The following is a 22,040-nucleotide window of genomic DNA, read 5'->3' as shown; positions in this document are numbered from 1 at the left end:
AGGGACGCCAGGGACCGGTATATGGACAAAATTGGAACTATTAACGGTTTGGATTCATATGAAATTTGCAGTTCACAAATGGATGGGTTCAGCAGCTGCAGATCATGAAGCCTATGTAACGTTAACCTTTTACCTTGAAGCATTCTGCATCGTTCTGTGTTCTCGGGTTGCACTACTTGCAAATAAACACTGAAAAATATCTGATTGTGTGACACTTCTTGCTTTTGCACATTATACAGTTATTGCGATTGTGTGACACTTCTTGCTTTTGCACATTATACAGTTATTGCGATTGTGTGACACTTCTTGCTTTTGCACATTATACGGTTATTGCGATTGTGTGACACTTCTTGCTTTTGCACATTATATTGATTTAAGTATATTTATTTTGAAGATTGTGGGTATGGATGCAACAGACACTTATGGCTGTATTTAATGCACATTTATTTTATTTCAACGCTAGGGCTCATGTTTGTTAGAGCACAACATACATACACAATCTTATAGAGGAATGTCATGTCTTCGTCCTTGATTGGCAACACCATGTGAATCGTTACTTTATCTGACAAAATAGTGTACTTGTTGCGGACGGTTACAATCACCCTTTCCACGTGAATTCGGAGGTGGGCATTTTTTCTTGTGCTCCCCACATCTCTTGCATCCAGCTGACAGCGTTCGTTTGTGAAAGCAGGGATCTTTACCTCGGCACACATAAGTCCCACACTGTCCTTTATGTCAAAGCCGCGATCAGCCAACACCATATCCCCAGGTAACAGTTTGTCTTACAAGCGCGATCCAAGCGAGCCGACGACTCTTTATTACCTCGGATACTTGGTCTCCGTGGTTGCGTCTCCAAGCAGGAAAGAGGTGGAAAGTTAATCCATTTTCGAACTTTTTCCCATGGCGATTATGTGATCTAGTGTTACACCCCACAATGCAGCAACGGTTTACCATGGTTTCCAATAATAACGCCAAATTAAGACACACGACTGAGAGGGAGCACGTCTATAAACAGTGCGCAGTAGTCCGAGTAGCAGCAAATGAGGCCATCAACATGGCCGCCACGCAAAGTAATGACGTCATACGCCCGAGCCCTATTTTAGCCCCAGTCCAGCCCTGGTTCACAAGCAGCTTTAACTGAGCCTCGAGTCTACAGCAATCTATCAGACACATTAAAGAGTCACAAAATGGTATTTATTGTTTAAATGTCTCTAAAAATTGACTACATTTGAAAGGTGAGACTTTGTTTCATATCAAAAGTACTTGTCTGTCAGCACGCAGTCTTTTCTCTGATCCGCAATGTATTTTTCAATACGTGAGAACTTGGTGTGGTGTGAGAGTGGCGTCGCTTGTCAGACATAGCAACGGTAACTAAAGTGGGCGGGTCTTTGCGAACGGTCATTGGCAGTATGGACCGGGATTCGCCAGTCCCAATTCAGAACAAATTTCATCACAATCCATCATTGTTCGTTTCAAACATGTGAGAGCATCAAAATGATCCATGGGTGAAATTGATTGGATTTAATTTATTTTTTTGTCAGTTCCTATCATAATTTTAACATTTTGGCGTTATTGTTTAGCTATTTACCTATGTTTACAAATTTCCTTTGTTTTTTTGTTGTTGTCTCGATCAGACTAACAGCTTTGAAGATAACCACAATTTTTTAAAGCTCTAAATGACACTTACAAAAACCATAAGGCAAAACCTGGCATGTTTGGTATTGTTGGACTCGGCAAGGATTCTTAGGAGGTCACTCCTGTGAAAAAAACACGCGCTTGAAACTTCTAAGGCTCCTTCAAGGCATTGTGCCAATGAACGTATACTGAGTTTTTTGAGATACACCAATGTTCTCATAGACTATCATGGCACCCTGGACAAAGACACTGGATGCCATTTTTCAGTAGACTAACGGTTGGGTGCGCTTATAGCTATTTTCATGATTTCTTTCACTGTTATAGCGCCACCAAGTGGCCAATTGTCAAGATTCTTTTCATGTCAACTCAGATTGAGCTTATGAACATGTGTCCCAAGTTTAGCGAAAATATCTCTTTCCGTTCACAAGTTATAACCATTTTATAGCGCCACCAAGTGTCCAATTCTCATGATTTTTTTTCACGTGACCTCAGAATGAGCTCATGAACATGTGTCCCAAGTTTTGCGAAAATATCCCTTTCCTTTCACAAGTTATAACCGTTTTATAGTGCCACCTAGTGGCCAATCGTTGCGATTTTTTTCAAGTGATCGCAGAATGAGCTCACGAAGATGTATCCCAAGTTTAGCAAAAAAATATCTTTCCGTTCACAATTTATAACCATTTTAGTAAAAATGGCCCTGGTGCCATCAAAGATTTTGGTTCCCCTTATCGACCGTTAATTGAAATTTTGAATTTTTTGGATGATTATTGATTGTCCGACTCCAGAGAATAGTCTTGCAGTGGTTTGGTTCCAATCGGGCCAAAAACCTAGGAGAAGTCAGCAAAAATATGTTTTTAAAAAAAATGCAATTTACTCGAAATTGGCGCCTGAAGGGTCCTGGGATCCTGGTCCTGGGACAATCGGTCTAAGAGTAATGAGCAATTTTGAACTTTTGGTTGCTGTAGCGCCACCTATGGGCCATTCGGGGTAATACTCTGATAGGTTGTCCCCAAGTTGAGGCCTACCATCTGGCCAGGTTTCAAGTCTCTAGGCCTTACGGTTTGGCCTGCACGATGCGTTTTACGAATCCTTACAATTACAATAGGGTTTCAGCATTTCATGCTTGAACCCCTAATAATTATGTATACAGTGTGTGAGTGTCTGTGTGTGAGTGAATGTGTCAATGTCACACTCTTGGTGACTTTTTCCAGCATTGTGGCCTATTTGTAGATTGTTCACACAAAAATTCTGTGAATTTTAATGTTTTTGCAGATTTTCCATTCATTTCCTATGGTTGGTCATTTATGACCGAAGACAATGAGCGCTACTTTTTTTTTTAAGACCAATTAGCATGTTATATTTTTTTTGTGTGTTTACATACCTAATGCTAGAAAAGTCACCAAGTTTCATATCATTCCGATGAAGCTGTGATTTTTAAAATATTCCGGTCAGAAATGACCGAAGAGCACCAGAGGGTTAAAATTTACTTTACTCTTTCCCCACCATTGACTGAATTTTCTAGCTATCCATGTTTTCACTGTTACGTTATGGGGTACTATTACACATCTTCTAGTACAGAATCTCTGTATCAAAACACAGAAGAAGCTGAAACAAGTGATAGAAGATGGCTCACACAAATGTAAAATAACGCGATCATCAAACATTAAACATGTTATCGAATGAAATGTCGAACCCATGAAGAGGAAACGACTGTGAAGCTTCGGGGGGTGTTGATCGGCTCAATCTACTAAAATGCTCCACATTCAAGTGTTGATAAAAAAGGATGCATGAATCTATAATAAAATGTTTTTATAATTAGTTCTTGAACCTCAAATTATAAAAATGAATAATTTCTCCTGCCAGGAGGAGAATACAACAAGAAAACGGATCAAAACATGGCAAATGTAAAAGAAAATCAGAAGATAAAAACAGTTTTTTACCCAAACAGGAAGAAATTATTAAACTATATTTAACAAATATTTGCAAATGATCAAGACATTAACAGACTTTAACCCTTAAAAGCATACCTCGGGTCTTTAGTGACCTGGGATGTCATTCACTACCCTACTCCTTATTGATTTTTTAAAGTTAGACGTCAACCTTCTTAGTATTCCTCAATCAATTCCTTATAAACTATATAACAAGAAAAAAATACAATTATAAAAGAATGCTTGTTTTCCCATCATATCATTTTTTGTAAAATTTGATAAGGTTGCTAACGACTCGAGGTATGTAACAGTGTAAGTATATATTTTTCTGCATAACAATAATTTAATCTTTGATGCAGGAGAACAAAAAGTTCACATTTATTTCACAAAGTGCCAATGTCTGATACATGGGCGTACATTTCAGTTGCGGGGGACAATAAACATAACATTTCTCAAGGGCAATTTTTGAAGGGGACACAAATAATACAGCCAAAATTGTACTTGTAAGGATATTTGTGGCGTTTTGGTGCACTGAAAACTGATCTGATGTCCGTTTTTCTTTTCTGTGTGATTTTATCTGTCCAACAACACAAAGTAGGCTAGTAGTTGTTTAAATGGGAGTTATCATAGGTTCACCACGCGGCAATATAATTATTAAATAACGTTGCTTCTTCCACATAGTATAAAACGTCAACACAGCGGTAGATTTACAATATTAGCCTACTATCAGTTCACCCATAGGCTTATCACCGTGTAAATTTTAGTGGGTGACTTACAACAAGCTACCAAAACAACAATCGCTAAAATATTGGACTTGTGGAAAAATACATTGGCTATCATAATTTTTTGTCATTGCTAATTTATGAATAACCCAGCATCTTCTGTATTAAAGAGAAAATAATCACTTTATCTGATATATAAAATTAATAAAATAGCCTTAACAGCCCTTACTGGAGTTCAACAACTACTGAAGAACTGTATTCTCTCCCATCAGACTTGTGCGTGTAGGTGAGGTGCGCTGTGGACCAAACCACTGGGAGGCAAGAGAGGGGGGACTCAAAATGTTTGTCAACTTAAAACGCATTTTTGCCCCATTCACGTTTGTATTGTTTTACTACTAACACAATTATTTTAAGTATATATAATTATATTATTTACAATACACAGTGTGGTTTTGAATGATATTTTTATGGGGGGGGGGGGGGGGGGGGGGCAACCCTCAAATGGGGGGGGGGGGTGCTGACCCCCCACGATTTACGCCTATGGTCATCACACAGTGATGAAGTGACATTTCACTCATAGTTACTGTAGGCAGACAACAAAAGAATAGGTATAATAGTATCATCAGTGAAACTTGAAATGGATCTGCAGAGCAAGCGATTTACTGCAGAGCAAGTACTGAACGCAATCAAATAGTGTCACTGTCACTTGACGGTGGATCTGGTAAAGAAGCTGTCAGCGATGTTAAAAATGGTAGTTCCCTTTCAGTCAGTCCACTACGTCGGAATGGGGGTTTCACTTAGAAGCCGATCACCTTTGAGTTCTACAAAACGAGCCAAAGGCATAAAAATGCCATGAGTTTGCGGAATTTGCATAGCGCGACTCCGCCCCACCTTGTGGGGATAAAAAGAGCTATGCAGCAATCTCGCATTTTGTTTCTGACGAGTGCATCACTTGCCTTCTGAGCTTTTTTCTACAAGTTAGACGAGCGACTCTTCAGCGGTGTTGATGTTATGGTGCATTCCAGCGAGTTCTCATGCTGACACAGCGCTCGTGGATGAGACATGTTTTCACTACGGGAACATGACTATCGCAATGCTTAGATCAAGACGAAATGACCGCTGAAGGGGTAGAGTCCCCTCTGTCATACCCCAATCTAGTTCCTCTTCATGAGGACCTACTTTGGCTGATGGCCAGGGTTTTCTGAGGGTTATGGTGTGGGACACCCCGACGTGTATTCCTCGGACCACACCCCCCTTCATATCACAAGCTGGGGAGCTTCTGATTGAGATGCTGATCTCTCATGTTAGGGACCCAGCATTTCATTCAGGGCTCCAGTGGATGATTTGATGTCAATTGCCGCATCACAAGGCGGGCTTGAGTCCTCTGGAAATGAAGGTTTGGCATCATTATCATCTCTCTGCTCCTGCTGACCTCTCTGCTGCCAAGAAAATCTTCCTTGGGCAAAGCCAGTTTGATCTGTGTGAATTAATGAGGCTACATGTTTATTCAAACGAGAGGCCAAAATCTTGGTAATCACTTTTTGATCGCAATTGAGAAGACTGATAGGCCTGTAACTAGAGGGCTCAGTAACATCTCTGTCAGAAATGATCAGAAATGAGAATATTATGATATTTGGACTGCGTCACCCCCTGAATGAGTTTAGAATCAATAATAAAGTAATCAATACGAGTAAAGGATTTATGAACACGAGAAAAAAAGAAAAATCACGAGCAGTTGGATTAAGTAATCTCCATATATCCACAAGATTCATGGATATATCAAATTATTTAGAACACCTACAGACTGAATAGGAGGAGGAACTTGTGAGGAGAGACGATCAAGATGAGAATCCAAATAGCAATTAAAGTCTCCAGCAATTATCAAATTAAACGAGTTAGTGTCTGGAATGAGCTTGAATAATTTCCTAAAATCTAAAAACCATAAGATCATCTATATTTGGCCCATACACGTTAACACAAGTAATCAGGAAATTATTCATGAATCCGGATACAATAATATATCTTCCCGCAGGGTCAGACACCACAGAGTGCATTCGAAAAGGAATGGATTTCCGAAAAAGTATGGCCACACCTCTAGCTTTAGAGGAAAAAGTGGCTTGATAAACTTGTGAAATCCAATTTGCCCTAAGCCGTATCTGTTCATTGGGTCTAATATGGGTTTCCTGAAGAAAAATAATGTCAGCCGACAATGACTTTAAGTGTGCAAACACTTTTCCCCTTTTAATCGGGTGCCCCATTCCTCTTACATTCCAACTAACAAATGTAATATTCACTCCCTCATCGCTAATATTATTAGTAATAGTGCCAGTCATACATTTTCAAAAACATAGCAAACACAAAACCAGTGGTAACTAGGGGTGTGATCTCGTGCCACGAGATCTCGCGAGACTAAACTGTGACGTGATTTCTCGTCGAGGTGAAAAGCTGTCTCGTGTCATAATGTCATGAATGATGGAGTGTGAGGGTGAAGTTAGGATAGAATAGGCCAACACTACGTTTACATTACACATCCACTCTAGTTCCCATTCAGTCGGTCACGTTCGACGTACGTCGGACGTACCGACGAATTGGGATCACTTCTGGGAGCCCCTATCAGCTTCGAGCTATCTAGAACCGGCCAATGAACAATTGGCGTGCGAGATTTGCATCTCGCGCCCCGCCCCGCGCCGCGGGTATAAACAGGAAGCGAGAGCGAATGCACGCTGTCATTCACTTCGGAGCCACACAGGCATATGAAGGACTCACTCATCTTCACAGACGAGTATTTTCGCTGCTATCAAGCAAGAGATCTACAAAGGACCGGAGAGAACCAGAGGAGGACGCGTGTTGGAGGAACGGCACCTTTCAGCGGGACCGCGCTGACTCATCCAGCTGCCTCTGAGAAAACAGAGAAAACTGCTGTTATCACAGCAACCCCGTTGGTCTGGGTAGGGCGTTTTCCTGTTTGAGTACAGGCACGGGCTGCACTACAATCCCGTGCGCTGTCGCGGTTCCCCTGAGTGCTTCAGCACAGAGCGTTTTCCTCACAAAAAGAGCTTCACGGGTGACGTGCCGTCTTTTTCAAGATGTCTTACCACCCGTGCGTTTCTGGATGCGGTCGTTCCCTGTCCCCTGCTGACGGTCACAATCGCTGTCTCACGTGTTTGGGCACACAGCACGCTGAGGCGGCGTTTGTGGATAGTTCATGTTCCCACTGCGGGAACATGACTATCTCGGAGCTTAGATCGAGACTCTCCTACCTCCGGGCTAGGGGAGTCCCCTTACCCATCCCACGAACTAGGTCTACCCCTAACCCGGGTGGACCTGCTTCTTTGGATGGCCAGGGTGATCTGAGGATTACGTTTAGGGCAAACCCGCCGAGCGATCCTCCGCAGGCCCCTAATCCCTCAGCTCAGCAGCCGGTTGAGCCTCCGAGAGAACCCGCTGGACCCTCCCACGGGAGACCAGTGGTGACTTTTGGAGCTCCAGCAGACGAACAGATGTCGATCGCTGCATCGGAGGGGGAGTTTCAGTCCTCGGGGGATGAAGGGTCAGTTGTACTGCCTCCCTCTGGGAGAGTGGCAACGGCTGCCCCGGATCCTGAGATGGCTGCTATTCTTGCCCGGGCCGCCGAAAGGGTTGGGCTCGAGTGGAACCCTCCACCGTGTCCCGAACCCTCTAGGTTGGACGATTGGTTCCTCAGGGTGGGTCGCGCTGGTTCTCAGCGTCCCGCCCCGACACCTTTCTTCCCGGAGGTGCATGAGGAGCTCACGTGGTCGTGGACGGCACCGTTTTCTGCAAGAAACCGGCCAAGTGACTCCTCCCCCCTCACTACCCTCGACGGTGGGCCAGCCAAGGGTTACGTGGGGATCACGCCAGTGGGACGCGCCGTCGCGATGCAACTGTGTCCGGCGACCACCTCTAACTGGCGCGGTGACCAACGTCTCCCGTCCCGGGCCTGTAAGTTCTCTTCCGGTCTGACCGGGAAGGCTTACAAGGCTTGCTGACAGGCTGCGTCCGCCTTGCATGGCATGGCGTTGCTGCAGGTCCACCAGGCCTAGGCACTCCTTGACATGCACGAGGGTAGGCCTGACCCAGAGCTCCTCCGGGAGCTCCGGACGGCGACGGACCTCGCCCTCCGGGCGACGAAAGTCACCGCCCGTGCCATCGGTCAGGCGATGTCCACGCTTGTGGTCCAGGAGCGTCATCTCTGGTTGAACCTGGCTGACATGAGGGAGACCGATAAATATCGGTTCCTGGACTCCCCCATCTCGTCAGCTGGGTTATTCGGCGACGCGGTCGAGAGCTTTGCCCAGCAGTTCTCGGCCGCCCAGAAGCAGACGGAGGCGATCAAACACATCCTGCCCCGGCGGCCCGCTGCTGCCTCCACCCCGCCGCCGGCGACAGCGCCTCCGACAACTCGTCGCCGAGGACGTCCACCCGCCGCCGCCTCCGCCCCCGCCAAGGTGCCGCAGCAGCCTTCCACCAGCCATCGGCGTGGGGCCGGCCGTGGGAAGGACGTCCAGCCCGCTCAGGCCGCTGCCAAGCCAGGTGGCAAGCGTCGTCGCAAGCGGCCCTGAGACGGGCCACTCAGAGATGGAGGAAACTGCTCTGAGGGAGATGGCTGCAGCACCACTCCTTCCCCCGGAGGAGGGCCGGGGGAAAATCTTTTGTTTGTCTGTTCCGCCGCTGGCCCCATATCTCTGGGTGCCAAGAGAGCGCGCTTGGCGGTGGTCGACGCTCCCATGCCTCGCCACCCTCAAGTACCTCTCCCTTCGCCAGCAGGGGACGCCGGCTGTCGGGACGCACACAAGCGGCCTCCCCACACTCGCACGTCCCCTCCGCGGATGCAGGTAAGTGTTGCACAGCACACTCAGATCCCGCTCCGGGCCGCTCCCATGCCGTCCGAGCCGGATCCCTGCGTTCCGCCTCGCTGCCCCGCTACGGGTACGTCTGTGGTGCCGATGATCCCCCTTGCTCAGAGTCTGGGAGCCTGGCTAGCGCTTCCCAGCCCGTCTCGGTGGCTCCTCCGTACCATCAGACTCGGCTATGCGATTCAGTTCGCCCGGCGTCATCCCCAAGTTCAGGGGCGTTCACTTCACGACTGTAGTGGAGGCGAACGCCCCCGTGCTCAGGGCGGAGATCGCTGTCCTACTGGCGAAGGACGCGATAGAGCCGGTCCCTCAAGCCGATATGAGGTCCGGGTTCTACAGCCCGTACTTCATTGTACCCAAGAAAGGCGGCGGGTTACGAACGATCTTGGACCTGCGATTCCTGAACCGGTCCCTTCACAGGCTGCCGTTCACAATGTTAACGCAGAAGCGCATCTTCAGGTGCATCCGTCCCCGAGATTGGTTTGCAGCGATCGACCTGAAGGACGCGTACTTTCATGTCTCGATTCTCCCTCGACACCGGCCCTTTCTGCGCTTCGCGTTCGAGGGACGGGCATATCAGTACCGTGTCTTACCCTTCGGCCTGTCCCTGTCGCCCCGCGTCTTTAAGAAGGTTGCGGAGGCGGCCATTGCTCCCATGAGAGAGCATGGCGTTCGCATCCTCAACTACCTCGACGACTGGCTGATCCTTGCCCAGTCGCGGGAGCAGTTGTGCGAACACAGGGACAAGATGCTCAGCCAGTTGGGACTTCGGGTCAACTGGGAGAAGAGCAAACTCTGTCCCACACAGAGGATCTCTTTTCTCGGTATGGAGATAAACTCAGTCGCCATGACAGCGCGCCTCACAGAGGAGCGCGTCCAGTCAGTGTTGAACTGCTTGAATTCGTTCAAAGGCAGGACAGCGGTACCACTGAAACATTTTCAGAGGCTCCTGGGGCATATGGCATCCGCAGCCGCAGTAACGCCGCTCGGATTGCTTCATATGAGACCGCTTCAACGCTGGCTACACGATCGAGTCCCGAGATGGGCGTGGCACAGCGGTTCCCTCCGTGTCCAAGTGACTCCGAGGTGCCGCCAAACCTTCGGCCCGTGGTCGGACCCTTTGTTTTTCCGGGCGGGAGTTCCCCTAGAACAAGTGTCCAGGCACTCCGTTGTCTCCACGGATGCCTCATCAACGGGTTGGGGTGCCACGTACAACGGGCTTGCAGCTTCGGGTCTGTGGACGGGGCCTCAGCTGCAATGGCATATCAATTGCCTCGAGTTGTTAGCAGTTCGTCTTGCTCTCAGCCGCTTTGAAGTGCCGCTCAGAGGCAAGAACGTTCTGGTCCGGACGGACAACACTGCGGCCGTAGCGTACATCAACAAACAGGGTGGTCTACGCTCCCGTCGCATGTCGCAACTCGCCCGCCATCTCCTCTTATGGAGTCAGAAGCATCTGAGGTCGCTTCGGGCTGTTCACATTCCGGGCCTGCTCAATTGTGCGGCCGACGAGCTGTCACGTCAGCAGGTACTTCCGGGAGAATGGCGACTCCATCCCCAGGCGGTCCAGCTAATTCGTTTCGGGGCCGCACAGGTAGACCTGTTTGCCTCCCCAGAGACGACCCACTGTCAGTGGTTTTATTCCTTGACCGAGGGGACCCTCGGGTCGGATGCCCTGAACCACAGCTGGCCCCGGGAAGAACGCAAGTACGCGTTTCCCCCAGTGAGCCTTCTTGCGCAGACACTGTGCAAAGTCAGGGAGGACGAGGAGCAGGTCCTGTTGGTCGCTCCGTATTGGCCCAACCGGACTTGGTTCCCGGAACTAGTGCTCCTTGCGACAGCACCTCCCTGGCCCATTCCTCTGAGGCAGGACCTTCTGACTCAGAGACGAGGCACCCTATGGCACCCGCGTCCAGACCTCTGGAAACTCCATGTCTGGTCCCTGGACGGGACGCGGAGGTTCTAGGTGACCTGCCGCAAGCGGTGGTTGACACCATCACTTCCGCTAGAGCCCCCTCTACGAGGCGCCTCTATGCGTTGAAGTGGAACCTGTTCGTCGATTGGTGCTCTTCTCGCCGAGAAGACCCCCGAAGATGTTCGATCGCATCTGTGCTTACCTTTCTACAGGATGGGTTGGAGCGAAGGCTGTCTCCCTCCACCCTCAAGGTCTATGTCGCCGCTATCGCCGCTAATCATGAGCTCGTAGATGGAAAATCTCTAGGTAAGCACGATCTGATCGTCAGGTTCCTTAGGGGAGCGAGGAGATTAAATCCACCTCGTCCTCCCTCCATACCCTCTTGGGACTTAACTATCGTGCTAACTGCACTACAGAGAGAACCTTTTGAGCCTCTGCAGTCAGCTGAGTTGAAAGTTCTGTCGTTAAAGACAATACTCCTGACTGCGTTGGCCTCCATCAAGAGGGTAGGGGACCTGCAGGCATTTTCGGTCGATGAATCGTGCCTGGAATTCGGGCCCGGTAACTCTCATGTGATCATGAGACCCCGGCCTGGATATGTGCCCAAGGTTCCCACTACTCCCTTCCGGGACCAAGTGGTGAGCCTGCAAGCGCTGCCTTCGGAGGAGGCAGACCCAGCCCTAGCTTTTCTCTGTCCCGTCCGTGCTCTCCGGACTTACGTGGACAGAACGCTAAGCTTCAGGACCTCAGAGCAGCTCTTCGTCTGTTACGGAGGACAGCAGAAGGGAAAGGCTGTCTCCAAGCAGAGGATGGCCCACTGGATAGTGGATGCCATCGTCTTGGCTTATCAGTCCCAAGACGTGCCCTGCCCGCTCGGGTTAAGAGCCCACTCCACTAGGGGTGTTGCCTCTTCCTGGGCGCTGGCTCGTGGCGCCTCGCTGACAGATATTTGTAGAGCTGCGGGCTGGGCGACACCTAACACGTTCGCTAGATTCTATAGCCTCTGTGTAGAGCTGGTTTCTTCCTGTGTGCTCACTTACCATAGTCAGTAACACCGAAGTCCCCGTTCTAGTGTCGGCTTGCTGCGCCATTCCCTCCCCTATGGTAGACGGATGCGTGCGCTTATTCTGCTCCAGTCGAGTTCCCCGTATTGGTGAACCCTGTTGAGTCCTCCGCAACCCACGGCAGTCGGACGTAGCGGAGCGTTCGACGCCAGGTCTAACACTCGTATGCATTGGTGGAACTTGTGTTAGGCTGGGTTCCATATGTAGTGACCCCCACGGCGGTCCCATATGTATATTCTTCCACGGTACGGCTCCCTACGGCGAGCCCGTGTCTTTCCCTCGGCAGAGTCTCCTCTGCCATCCCAGGTGCGTGTTGTCCCCCTCCTCTAATTGGCTGGGGCCACTCCTGGGACTTCCGTATGTTGTGCTGCCCACGGCCAGCCCATACGTGTATTCTCCACATGTTAACTCCCTCTGGGCATGATGTGGCTTCCGCAGCTGCCTTCACAGGCACGCTTTCCCAGCGTTATCCAATACAGTCAGCTGAATGGGTCTTGCGGAACAGCAGCTTGGACTCTCCCTGCGTGAACTTTCCCTCCCGCATCAGATTGGGGTCTGAGGGGCTCATCGCTGGGCACTGGAAGTGGTAGTAACTATGGCGTTTTCCATAGGGGATCCCAACTTGTCAGTACGTCCGACGTACGTCGAACGTGACCGACTGAATGGGAACGTCTCGGTTACATATGGTAACCCTCGTTCCCTGAAGGAGGGAACGGAGACGTACGTCCCGTCGCCACAGTTGCTGTACCATCACTGCAGGTTGAGCCATTACGTGTGGCTCCTCAGTGAAAAACAGCGTGCATTCGCTCTCGCTTCCTGTTTATACCCGCGGCGCGGGGCGGGGCGCGAGATGCAAATCTCGCACGCCAATTGTTCATTGGCCGGTTCTAGATAGCTCGAAGCTGATAGGGGCTCCCAGAAGTGATCCCAATTCGTCGGTACGTCCGACGTACGTCTCCGTTCCCTCCTTCAGGGAACGAGGGTTACCATACGTAACCGAGACGTTTTGCTTTTTATATAAATAAAAACTATTTAATTCAGGCGGATAACAGTCGCTTCAATTCCATCAGCTGACCCAACACGAGCTGTTGAGTCGTGCGCGCAGCACTGATCACGTGACGAGAAGACATTGAGCGTGTTATGAGTGTGCGTGCGTTACGTTTGTTAGTGAAGCGCTCACATTGTACAAGTGTGTGTTACATGTTAGTGGACTCGACCGTGGTGAGGTTATATTTTAAAATGCGCGTTCAGCACCACCGCTCCCTATTCCCAGAGTACGCACGATCACGAAATTTAAAGTGAAAGTAAACGGAGGCGCGCATTCAAACGCGATTTCAATACATTACCGCTGTTTGAAAGCGGCTCCTTGAGGCACGCGATTATTTAAGCTATCTCGTTGTAACCATCTCTTAGCTCTGTATCATGCTTGAAGATAAATTTGGTCTCTATTTGCACTTTTAATATTGAGTACTTTGATTATGGTTATTGTTTACACTTATTATCTATGATCGATTTGTGGAAAGGAGTTCAGTTAGGAGGTCAAAAGAAGCTCATGTGCAGTTCTAAGGTCTGAAGAGACAATCATAGAAGAGAGAAGCCAGTCAGTTGAGATTTTGGCAAAACCTTTACAGTGCTTGAGTATTGTTGTCTTTTACTGCATATGATAATTCATACTCAGAAAGTAGAACTGAAGTGACATTCATTACAAGATGATGAGTTAAAACATTTCAAATGCACCTGCAAACAATTTTTCTAGTCATGTATTTCATCATTGAGGATTTCTTAAAAATACTATGTAAAAATCGTCTCCGGTTACGTATGTAACCTAGGTTCCCTGAGAACAGGGAACGAGACACTGCGTCAGCTTGACGCTACGGGGAACGCCTCCAGCGTGACAGGTGTCTGAACTACTATCGAATCACGGCAATCCTATTGACCGGCGACAGCCTATGATGTCATCAAGGTGCGACCAGGAAGTATAAAAGGGCGCCTCTGCCAACATGACACCGCCCTTCGTCTTCAGGGACTGTCCAGCAGGCGAACCCTGAGACATGGCAAAGCAACGCAGCGTCTCGTTCCCTGTTCTCAGGGAACCTAGGTTACATACATAACCGGAGACGTTCCCTTTCGAAAGGGAACTCGCGCTGCGTCAGCTTGACGCTACGGGGAACGAAATACCAACGCCGCCATGCCGAGGGGAGTGCATGCCTAATGGCAGTGACAACTGTCAGGACAAGCAAATTCAATTGAAATGCCTGAACCACCCCCCCTCTGGTCACAGAGGCTGTCAGTGACAGCATTCCCTTCGGTCATAGCCCAAGCTATAAGCCTGAGTAGGAAGCTTCGAACACTTAGAGAAGTTCTACCCAGACCGCTCAAAGGCCTGGATCCAACCCATTCAAAGGAAGGGGGCTCCTTTAAGGGAATGTGGCTAGGGGGCCCTAGGGCGCCCCAGCCAGCCACTACCGCCACCAAGGAGGCCTAGCTTGGTGCCTTTTTTAACGGCCGCTTCAGCCGGGCCATCCCTGTCTGTTCGATAACAGAGCCTCTGGATACTCGCCTCCTGGAGAGGCATCCAGTCCAAGGGACTGCAGAATGGCAGTGTCCTCCTCAGACCGGATCTCAGAGACGGTTCCTGTGCTAGCTGTGCTAGCTGACACGGTGACTGGCAAACAGGAGCCCTCCTTCAGGGAGGCCTGGCGAGGCCTACTACCTTGCGACCAGTCTTCAGGGAGGCCTAGTGCGGCCTACTACCCAGCAGCAGCCTAGCAGTTCCTGTGCTAGCTGACACGGCGACTGGCAAACAGGAGCCCTCCTTCAGGGAGGCCTGGTGAGGCCTACTACCTGCCAACGGTTCATCACAACCCACCAAGTGTCTGAGCCCAAGCCTGCGCCCTCATGGGAGGCCTGGTGAGGCCTGCTACCTCATGCCGAGTTTTCAGGGAGGCCTGGTGCGGCCTACCACCCATCAACAGCTTAGCAGCCCATGCTAGCTGACACAGCAACTGGCGAATGGGAGCCTGCCACCTCACAGCAGGCCTGCAGGGACGGCTTCCTGGTGGCAGGAGTGAAAAACTGGCTGTTATAACCTTGGGCTGACAGTAGCTTCTCTGCTGGCTGACAAAAATTAACATCCAACTCCTAACTAGGGTTATTAGTTGGGAAATTCTGCTACTTGAAGCCGACATCGTTGGGGAGCAATATATACCGCAATACACATGGGGCCGAACTTTGCAGAGGCCTACCAAGGCTGACTACCTATTTTCCAGGTTGCAGCTAATAAATTGCAAACCTCCCCAACCGTCGGGACTCACTCGCAAGGAGGCCTGTCTCTGAGGCCTACTACCTGACCTGGAGTCTACTGCCAAGACTGCCCCAGCTGGCTACTCACAGCCAGCTGGTCCTACAATCCATCCCAGCCTAGCTGGGTGACCCATCCCGGAGGCCTCCAATTCCTTCTGGAGCCAACTGTACAATGGTGCAGTCTTATGTAGGCAGCGCCTACAAACACTGGAACCTAATCACATTGTCCATAGCAGGGTACTCGGCAAACCAAACGCCTTGTACCCCCTAAGTGGGGGGAGTACCACATACGCCACCCACCTCATGAAGGTCCTAGCTTTAATAGCGGCCTATCACACCGTGTGAGGGCGTCAGCCATGGCAATGCTCTGGCTACAAGGGAGCTCACGACCAAACCTACATAAACCAAAAGGTTGTGAAGTGCTGCTCAACCCGAGCCATGGGTGAGGCAGAATGATACAGAGCTGGGTGTGGAGGTACTCAGATCTACCCTGCCTTGTCAGGGGAGTACGAACAACTGGCCAGGGCATATACAAGAGAGGCCAGCGCCTGCCAAAAAACTGGCGGCCTCTAAAACTAGCTCTGGAGGGCCGGGCTGAGCTATGCATACAGGATTTTCGTACTTGCATGAAAAACGCCTAAACCCTGCCCCACGACTACTGGCTAAGTCGCTATCAATTCTGCACAGCACCAACCTGCATTACTAGCAAAGGCCCCAGAACGCAGGTAAGGGGGCGGGCCTTGGCCGGACTACTCTGCATAAGAGGAGGCTACATTAGGGACAAAAAATAAAGCTAAGTTAAAAAAATGGAACAGCTACCCGGAGCGCGACCGCTTCTTGGCGTGCGACTCCGTAATCCATAGAAAGCCTAGGCCAATCTAGATCTATACCCGAGGTCCAAAAAAAAAAGAAAAAAAAAAGGCCACTACTATTGCACCAAGCAAAAGGGGCACTCGGGTAGAAGTGCCAGTCGTTAAATAGATCTGGCTCTAGATCTAACTGTAGTTCTAGCATAGTCTGATCCTGCGTTCTCCAGAAATTTACACTGAGAGAAGATACAGACCGCCTTACCCTCATGGCTGGATTAACCATTAGGGCAACTGGTCACTTGCCCAGGGGCACAGGACATCTAAGGGGCCCAGTGAGCACTGTCAAATGTTATGTTAGATCACGTTATAAACGCAATCCTCACTTTCCTAATTATATGCAGATTTTTGCAACCCGTTCGATCAAAATATTATGTTAAATCACGTCAAAAACAGTGTCTGTAGCTTCTTGCTCTGCTGCGCAGCGAGAGGACGAGCTGTCACGCCGAATCACGTGACTTGAAGCTCTGAAATCAGCGTTGCCAGATTGTGCAGTTTTGAATTTGATTGTGCGGTTAAAACGGAGTTGGGCTGGTGGACAAAATTTGGCCTGGTTTGAGGTCAATTTGGTTGTTTTCAAACATCTATATTTTATAGTCTAATTGGTTAATAATAAACTCAAGTGTGCATCATGACACACACCGGCCCACATCCCCCTTCTCTATGATGTAGAGTCAGCTGGCGTTGGTGTTGGCGTCGCCGACGAGCACGCACTTTCAGCCAATCAGCGATCAGCAGGGAGTCGCGACTCGCGCTCATTCATGACTGGTTTTCTGCGCGAAATTGTAGCTGGATATCAAATGATCGCCATGCCAAAGTGGCATAAATATGTAAGTTATCTACAGTAATGAGTGGGAGAGTGAACCAACTCTTAAAACATGGATTACACCTGTGACTCAAAGACTCTACATATAACTAACTCCAAGAGCACGGTTGAATGATTTAATTGAAATAGTATATGACTCCTGTCCATCATCGTGTGCACACTGGCCTGATCAGGACATCTGCACCTTTTTACCCGTCCAGACTGCGCTGTACTCGTCCCAACAGCTGCTGAAAGAGGTTTGAATCAACGATTAATCCATTTTGACTGTGTTAAGTTCTGCGTTATGTTCTATAAATATGTACTTCACGAAAGACATAACGTTACTGTAGTTCTATCTGAAGTTAAACACAAAGGTAAACGCATTTTTGTTATTAATTTTTTATTGTACAGTATCAGTGAATGACACATTTTGTCTGTGGTGTGTGCAGTAATGTGTGTGTAATGCCTGCTAATTACATTGTTTATTCCGATTATATTGGGCACTTTTTGCACTTAAATTAGTTTATTCTTACTGTTGACATTTGAAAATGATGCATGTGTTTTTCCATGGGTTAAAATCATCGGTTAATTTCGTTATTTTGACAGTTTCCACTTGGACATTTTAGTCATGCATGACTGTTTTTGAATGCCCTGTTTTGATCCATTTTCCTGAGAAATGTTTTTTATTTTAATTTTATTTTGACATTATTTTGTTTTAAGGATATAAAATGGTGCTAATCAGCCTTGATTGACATGGCAATAAAATTATATAACATTATTTTGGCAGTTCAAATTTTGGGCGTCTTTTTCTTGAATTGGGTGGGTTTTAGTGAGCTTTTGGGCTTGAAATCGTCGACCCAATCAGTCAACACTGTCTGAAATTTAAACAGGAGCGCTAAAAGAAAATTTAAAAGAGAAAATGAATTGAAATTAGTCGACATTGTGAAACATATTCCAAAAATAGCCACAATTTCACATTGTAGCATTTTAGAAATAAAAAATCTCTGGTTTTAAGTTAAGGCTTCACTAGCGGTCTGCTTTATTTCACTGTTGCAGTCAAAAGATAATTGATTGGCTATATTGAAACATTTAATAATTACTCTGTAGCAGCCACCAAGTTCTGTGAAAGATTCATTGTAAAAAGTTATGTTAAACATTAGTGCATCATTAGTGTTATGTCTCTTGAATGCACTTTATGTTGAGGCTATTACATACGTCTCCACTGAGCATTGCAGAAGCCTGATTTGTTAGTATAGAAGTATAGGCTATATGCTCTTGGTGATAGCGACTTTGCGATTGTTGCTTAGGGGCAGGGGGGGCCCTTGAGTCTTGTTGCCCAGGGCACAAGAAATTGTTAATCCAGCCCTGCTTACCCTGAGGCGGCTACCAGTTAGCAGCTTAATACAAGGAGAAAAATGGCTAGCCTTCCCTCAACAAAACCCCCCCTTTTTTTTTTTTTTTTTCACAACCGCTACACACCCGCAGGAATGAGCGGCATTCCCAGCGCTAATTCTAGCGCATCTTAGCTTTTTAGGTCTGGGAATAAAAAGGGGCTGTACAGCTCTCACAGCATGTACCATATATAGTGTTTGCTGGCTTCCACTAGCAATACTAGCTCACTTATACCGAGCTTAAGCAACTGGTAAATAATATTTTATCGTTCTAGCCAACCTAACAGGGGAACTACAGGCCCTAGGAAATATCCAACGATCCACAGCGACCCCCGAAGCCCTCTACAGGGAGCATAAGTCAGAAAATATATAATATTTTTCCCTCTTATAGGGGACTTACCCGCTCGCCTGCGGCGCTCCATGATATCCACCCACAAGATTAATTCAACATGTATGCTTAGGTGTACCACTACCACGGGCCTGAGGGGGCGCACTCACCGACCAGCCAGGCGGGCCCTAGCACATCATCGCGGACCCACCTAGGCCGGATGTAAGAAGTGCCTGGGGAGATGATGAAGAAGAGGAGTGAGGGTCAATGTAATTTCTCATCTCACCCTCAGGGAGGAGATCCATCATGAACGCTGACTGCGCTTTGTGATACACAACTCCTACTTCTCCCGGGAGTCCGCCTCTCTGTGCCCCACCCCCGACTGTGGGGGCGCACGAGAGGCAATGCTGGCCCTTGGGCCCAGACTCCGCCTGTTGCGCAACCACCGCATCAGGGAAAACATCCCCTGATCGAGATCCCTCAGAAAACCGGCCTGGTGCACACGAAACACCGCCATGGTGTAAAAAGTAGCACCGGGCTGACCCGCTGCTGTGTATGCCCTTCCATTAAAATGACACATCGTTTAGGTGGCAGGGTTGGAGCTCTCAGCTTCCCAAATGTGAAATAAAACACCCCATTAATCGGAGGCAACGACACATACCCATATTCCATCCTCCCGACATCAGCGGTATGATGTCATACCGCTGATATCAGTGAACATGAACCAAACATAGGTTATTCCATGCCCTCTCGATCTAATTAGGAAGATCAGGAAGGAATGGAAGCCCAACTGAGCCAATGACTATGGCTGGGGAGAGATCGATCGTTTAGTCCAACACGAGTGATCTCTCCTCTAACGCGACAACACAGCGGCCGCAGCCCGCCTGCAGCGCGATTCATAACATTCATCGGCTCAGCATACACAGTCGGGATGGCTGAGAAGATTAATCCTCCTTCTCACAGCCATCCCTAGAGCACTTACAAACAAGTCTCGTCAGCCGCCAGATTGTCAAAGGGAAGAATGCCTTCCCGTGACGATTCAGCGAGCTCTATCCGGGAAACCGTGACGTGCGTCCGCGCTCAGCCTCGGCATGAGTGGGACCGCATCATCAGTCTCGGATGCCAAACCCTCTTCCCTCAGGAAGAGAATCAGACGAGAGCAGAGCGATCTCAGATTGACAAACGCTCACATTATACAAACAAACAAACAACTCGATAAGAGCTGACTGTGCATGCTCTTGATCCCAGGCAGAAACACACAGCTTGTGTGTATACAATAATGAATTTGGATTACCTTAACTCGACAACACAGTCCCTGAAGACGAAGAATCGGTGTCATGTTGGCAGAGGCGCCCTTTTATACTTCCTGGTTGCACCTTGATGATATCATAGGCTGTCGCCGGTCAATAGGATTGCCGTGATTCGATAGTAGTTCAGTCCCCGTAGCGTCGAGCTGACGCAGCGCGAGTTCCCTTTCGAAAGGGAACTTGTCTCGTCTCGTTCTTGTGAGATAAGCATCTCGTCACACCCCTAGTGGTAACTGTAGCAAGAATAAACATTATCTGGTGCAACAAAAAACATACACAAGAACTCCCGAACTCCCCACAGCTTCCCCATGAACCGAAGCAGCAAGTATTCCCCAACGTCTCAACACGGGTGCAATTTTAACTCAGCTACCTTGGCCAAGAAGAAGAGCAGAAATAATGAAAAACACACAGGGAGTAAAAAAAAATAAAATAATAAAACAACCTCTGCTCTCCACCGCACAAATAGTCCGTAATCAAAATCGCGTACCACAATGAGAATTAACAAAATGTTCCAAAAGTGGTCCCCTTCTAATAGTCAAGGTCCATACTCAGACTAACCTGAGTAAAATAATTCAAAGAGGCTACGCGGAGTCGTTCAACAAGTTATCCATAAACTGCTTGGTCTCTACGGGAGATTCAAATGAGAGCTGGCGACCGTTGTAATGAAGCATTCATTTCGCTGGAAAACGCAGGGACCATTTCAACCCAGCCTCCCGCAGAGCTTTCGTGACCGAACTAAACGTGCTTTGCTGCACTGTCACCTACGTTGTATAATCAGGGAAGATATGATCAGATATGAATCCGCTTTCCTTTATATTCCAGAGGAAACTTATCCCGGCTCAGACAGAGGATCAAGTCTTTATCCCGATCATTGTGGACCCATGCGATAATGGTACGATGTCTCTGGCCTTCAGACGGCTTGGGTACCAGCGCTCGATGCGCTCGGTCAATCTTCACAGGTTTGGGGAAGTTGTCTCGGCCAAAAAGTTTGGTAATCAAGTCCGAGATGAACACCGAAGGGCGCCCCTGCTCCTCACCTTCGCTTATTCCCACAAATTTGAGATTCAGCCTCCGAGAGCATCCTTCCAAATCATTCAGTTTAGCCCAGAGAGATTTGTTTTCTGCACGCAAGTCTTCACACAATTTTTCAACCTCTCCGAGGCGTAAATCAGTACCACTCAGGGCACCTTCAAACTCCACCATTTTTTGTTTAACCCCGGCCTGATCCGACTGCAGGTTAACCAGTGTAGCATCCAGCGTATCAAAGTGAGCACTTAATGCTGTCATCTTGTCCTCTATCAGCTTTTTCAAATAATCCCCTTGGGCACCGTTTGCGGCAAGTATCGCGTTCACGTTTCCCTGTGGGATAGCATCACCTGTGTTGGTGTCCTCCTTAGTTGCAGCAGTTTTAGAAGATTTCTTAGACGCCATTTTTCTGACAGAACGAGTCAGCGAAAAAACGACAGCCTTCAGCCTTCAACGCACTTAAATTTCACAAAATACTCAAAACAGCTGACTAAAATTAACTTTCAATAAGTCATTCTCGACTATGAAGTGGATTGACGGTACGTTTATTACAAAAACAATTCAAATGTAATGTCGGTGGAGAGAAGCTCAGAAAAACGCGACTACTCCATGGTCTGTGCACGAGCGCCCCCCACCAGTAATTCTAAAGAAATGTTCATTAAGCACAAATCCTCCACAAGTCTTGCACATCTGTCCTCCAGTACATTGTTGGTCTGTAGGCTGCTATAATCGTGTGCGCGCGCGTGTGTGTGTGTGTCTTCGTGTTAATTTATCCTATTCTTTAATTTAGCCTACTTCTATTCATGAGTTTTATTTGTTTACAAACAGGAAAAATATCCACATTCACAATACAAAATGTGACCTTTATTGATTTAAGTT

The sequence above is a fragment of the Gobio gobio genome (genome assembly GCF_949357685.1).
Source record: "Gobio gobio genome assembly, chromosome: 24".
NCBI classification, from domain to species: domain Eukaryota; kingdom Metazoa; phylum Chordata; class Actinopteri; order Cypriniformes; family Gobionidae; genus Gobio; species Gobio gobio.
This window is presented reverse-complemented; position numbering follows the sequence as displayed.